Source organism: Dendrobates tinctorius, unplaced genomic scaffold, assembly GCF_039654945.1.
Source record: "Dendrobates tinctorius isolate UK_male_01 unplaced genomic scaffold, ASM3965494v1 ptg000046l, whole genome shotgun sequence".
Taxonomy (NCBI): Eukaryota; Metazoa; Chordata; class Amphibia; order Anura; family Dendrobatidae; genus Dendrobates; species Dendrobates tinctorius.
The window spans coordinates 30,155,693-30,160,854 of NW_027361714.1; the positions used below are offsets into that span (position 1 = coordinate 30,155,693).

Below are 5,162 nucleotides of genomic sequence, written 5' to 3' on the forward strand. Positions count from 1 at the left end.
TTTTGGAAAGAAAAATTACACAGTGCAAAGTTTGCGTTGTGCTGTGGAAGTGGTACTATACACTTACGTGAAGTAAATGAATATCCTCAGCAGTTTCAAGCATGGTTAACTGAAGATATGAACGAGGCAAAAAAAAGAACATCAGAAAGTACAACAGTGCTTTTGCCTTTGCATCCTTTGGATTTCAGTCAATGAAATTTTCCGGTGGCCCACCCGTTTTAGTCATTCATGGACAAGTGTACCACTGTACATCAACTTCTCTAAGGTAAAAGACCTGATTACAATTAAATGTACGTTTTTAATTCATTCATACTCTTTTTTAATAATTAAAAATATATTTGTGCTTTCTTTAGATCTGATACTCCTTCATATTCACAACTCTATATATTGGATCCTGAGTATGCAAACATTCAACGATTAAATAACGAGCAAAATGAAGGCTGCAAGAGGGACATAATGAATACTATTGACTATTTACTCAGAGATATCAACCCATTTGCTCAGGCTTTCAAGATGATGAAGGATTTCATTGATCAGCGTGGCTACGACCAGCATAAAATCAAAATGTGGATAACCAAGGATAGACAACACGACTCTCGCCGATACAACTTGCCGACAACCAATGAAGTTGCAGATGTTTGTCTCCGATGATGGAGAGCCGCCGATCAAAAGAGACATTGCCGTTCATCCCATTGGGCAGCGAGGACTACAGAATATTGTGTACCATAGCCCAAACTGTGATCCAATGGTGTATCCACTCCTCTTTCCGTATAGTGAACACAGATGGCAACCTGGAATACGGAAGCAAGGGAGAACTGCAAAAAGGAAAAGTCATGAAATGGAGGAAGGTGACGATGAAGAACAGGAAGATATCAGTCACGATGCAGGGGAACAAGAAAAAAAAATGTGTCGATGAGGGAATTCTATGCGTACTGCCTTCAGGATCGACAATCCTTCAACCCGCTGTTACATTCTGGCAAGCTGACACAACAATACATAATTGATGCCTACCTAAAGGTTGAAGCGCAGCGACTGGACTGGAAAAGGCAAAACCAAAAGAAACTCAGAGTAGAATTATATGTCGGGCTCATGGATTATATCAACAGTAGGGCTGAACAACAAGATCTGAGACCGGGTCGCATCGTCCTACTTCCCTCTTCTTTTACCAGTGGAAAACGTACCATGACACAGAATTACCAAGATGCGATGACTTTGGTAGCAAAATTTGGAAAGCCGGATTTATTTATTCACTTGCGTTCACTTGCGTTCACTTATTCACTTACGTTCACTTGCAACCCAAAGTGGGAAGAAATTCAGTCTGGCCTTTTACAACATGAAACAGCAATAAACAGCCCAGATTTGGTATCTACCATATTCCACTTATAGCTGCAAGAGTTACTAAACGACTTGACTGCAAAAAAAGGTGGAGTGATTGGACAAGTAAAGGCATACACCTACGTCATGGAATTTCAAAAAACAAGTATTACTTACATTCATCTGAATGTTCGTAACAGTAATGTTAAGAATGGAATGATTAATAATGCACATTTTATTGTTTCAGGTCTTCCTCATTGCCATATGCTCTTAATTCTGGATGACAAAGACAAGTTTCGAGAAGCTATCGATTGTGACAATGCTGTTTGTACAGAAATTCCTGACCTGGATATTAACAAGGAGCTTTACGATGTTGTCACCAGCTGCATGATTCATGGGCCCTGTGGAGAACACAATAGAAATTCACCGTGTATGGAAGATGTAAAAGGAATCCGGACATGTTCCAAAAAGTTTCCCAAAGACTTCAGAGAAGAAACAAATATTAATGTGGATGGTTATCCAGTATACCGCAGACGAAAATATGGCATTAAGCTCAAGATTAGGGATGTGGAAGTTGACAGTTGCTGGGTTGTACCATACAACCCCTACCTCTCTCAGAAACACAGCGCACACATAAATGTGGAAATCTGCTCTTCCATCCAGACCATCAAATATATTTTCAAGTACGTGTACAAAGGACATGATGCAGCCATTGTTCAAGTGAACGAAGTCAGCAAGACCGGCACCTACCACTGGGACGAGATAAAGACTTACATCGACACACGATATTTGTCATCGCCTGAAGCAATGTGGCGGCTGCGAAAATTTGAGATGTCCGCACATTCCCATGCTGTAGAAAGACTTCCGGTACACCTACCTTTCCAACAATCAGTTTACTTTGAGGATGGAGTGGAGCAGCTTTCTGTGGAAAAATCTCAGCGTGATGGCACAAAACTTACGAAATGGTTCGTTCTAAACCAAACTGATCCATCAGCACATCAGTATTTATATTGTGAAATACCCTACCATTATGTCTGGACAAATAAGTTTTGGAAGACAAGAAAAAGAGGTGCTGACAAGATCCTTCCAAGAATGTACTCTGTCTCTCCACAAGATATGGAAAGATTTTCCCTGCGCCTACTCCTGATGCATATCAAGGGTAAGTCATATTTATCTAATTGTACGTTATTAGATCATCCTGACTTTTTTAGAATTTTTAATTAATTTTCTTTATGTTGTTTACAGGTGCTACATCATTCGAAGATCTGAGAACAGTGGACACACATATGAAACTTACATTCTGGCAGCAAAGGCCATGGGATTATTGCATGATGATTCAGAGTGGGACAAAAAAATGGAAGAAACATCTTTATTTAGAATGCCCGGTGAACTTCGACAGCTATTTGCTGCAATCCTGAACCACGCCAACATCACAAGTGGACTTGATTTATACAACAAATATAAAAACAACATGATGGAAGACTTCCTCCTGACTCATAGCGAATACATGGCCGAGCAGCAAACACTTGCCGATATCCAAGACCACTTACGACAGTTTGCTAAAGATTGCAAAAGTTGTGGACTACCTTCCACATCAGATGCGTATAAAATGTGTGACATTGTTGATGTGGAAAGGGAGGAACAAGAATCTGAAAGACTGAAGTTTCTGATGAACCTAGAACAACGAGGTGCCTTTGAAACAATCATGAATGCAGTTAATAATCCAACCACATCACAAAAAAGCTTTTTTTTAATCTGGTGCAGGAGGTTGTGGAAAGACTTTCGTGTACAAGGCTTTGACATCTACTATACTTGGGAATGGTGGCATTGTAAAAACAGTTGCTCCTACCGGTTTGGCAGGTACATTACTAAAAGGTAATTTTAATTACGATTACAGAATACTGAAAAACGTAAATTTAAGATGTCTGTACTGAAGATTTTTTTTTGTTTTACACAGGCGGTAAAACAGTCCACTCTGTATTTGGAATTTCAATTCATTTGATTGAGAGAACTGTATCAAGTATTAAAGAAGGAACCTCAGTCTGCCGAGAGCTTCGGGATACTAAACTTATTATATGGGATGAAATTTCACTGTCTCACGTTCATCTTTTCAATGCCGTTGATAGAAGCTTACGTATTCTCCTTCACAATGAAGAACCTTTTGGTGGGATCCCGATTGTTGTTAGAGATTTTTGTCATAAGCTCCAGTTGTACTTCATGGAAATCGTGTTAGTATTGTAGAGGCGTGTGTCAAGAGCAGTCCAGTCTGAAAATCCTTCAAGGAACTGAAATTAATCAGGAACATGCGAGTCAATCCTGATGAGGTTGAATTTTGTGAGTGGCTGCTAACTGTTGGATCAGGAGTTGAAGATGGGAATCTGGTGGATTTTGTGAGGCTGAGCAAAGACATTCTGACTCATGTCGTGACGAGCATATTTGGAATGACCTGAACTCTCTCACTCCTGCTGATCTTGCTTCCAGTGCAGTACTATGCCCTAAAAACTGTGACAAGCTGACAGTCAATGAACAAGTGTTGAACATACTTAGAGGTCAGACTAAATCATACTTCAGTGTTGACAATATTTCATCCTGTGAGACAGAAGAAGAAAGAGCTCAGTACCCCATCGAATTTGTACATTCCCTAACTCCTATGGGCCTCCCTCCTCATATGCTGAACCTTAAGAAAGGCTGCTGTGTCATGCTACTTAGCAATCTAAATCCAAAGAAAGGACTGTGCAAAGGTACTCGATTAATTGTAGAAACTCTTGACACAAATCTCATTGACTGCAGTATTTTTTTCTGGGGAGCGTCGTGGTCAAAAGGTTCTCATTCCAAGAATACCATTGGACACTAGCGAAAATTGCGATATCCCGTTTAAGTTAACAAGAAAACAATTCCCACTTCGTCTGGCTTATTCCATGACAATTATAAAATCGCAAGGACAAACATTCGATAAGATTGGCGTTCTCCTACCTGATGCTGTATTCACACATGGTCAATTATACACTGCATTCTCTAGAGTAACAAGTTGTAAAGGTCTTTCAGTTCAAATTGTACCTGGTAGAAGTCAAGGAAAGATCTTTGAAAATGACGAAAATGACTATACATTTAATTGTGCTTACAGAGAAATTTTAACTTAATTTATGTTTTGTTATGAAATTTGTTTAGATGCTGGAATGAATAAAAAACGCACATCTTACTGAATCCAGTTTGCTTTTGATTTTACACTGTGAATAAAATGTATCATTAGCATTATTCAGATTTTTAATGATTATTATTAACTTCATTTTAATTTAATTTACCACCTGCGTAAGCGCTATTGAATGTTGTCATTATTTACTTTAATTTAATCACCAGCAGCGTTAATTAGATAGCAATGAGCGTGGATTTACAGCTAGTAAATCCATAAAAGACATCTCAGAGAGGGTATACATCACCCTCACTTTGAAGAAATAGGATTAATTATAACTTGGGAAGTGAGATAGCTGACATGCAAACCTCCACTGAAGTAGGGACCTCCTGCAGTGACAAGGTAATTACAACATGAGCTCTGATCTGAGAACTAGACACCAAGCCACGGATTTGTTTACTTAGAAGCAGAAAAGTATCCTTTGAGGGCAAGAGATTCCTTTGCTCAAGACACTGGTCACCAGATTTTTTTCAGCCAGTGCTCAGTGATGGATATGTGTGGAGTTGTTTTTTATCCTGGGTAGTGGGTTCACTACTCAGTTTACTTTAGAACTTTACCATGAGTAAACAATGTTATCTAAACATAATCTAAGAGCAATTTCACAAATCATGAGCACTTTGGGTATGACAAATGCTTTTTCCAGCATGATGGATTAGTC

The 5,162-nt window shown here is 39.1% G+C and overlaps 1 pseudogene; it reads left to right on the forward strand.

Moving 5' to 3' along the window:
* The first annotated feature begins 912 nt into the window (after positions 1 to 912).
* On the forward strand, positions 913 to 3,555 carry LOC141089643 (uncharacterized; annotated as a pseudogene).
* Positions 3,556 to 5,162: the final 1,607 nt, after the last annotated feature.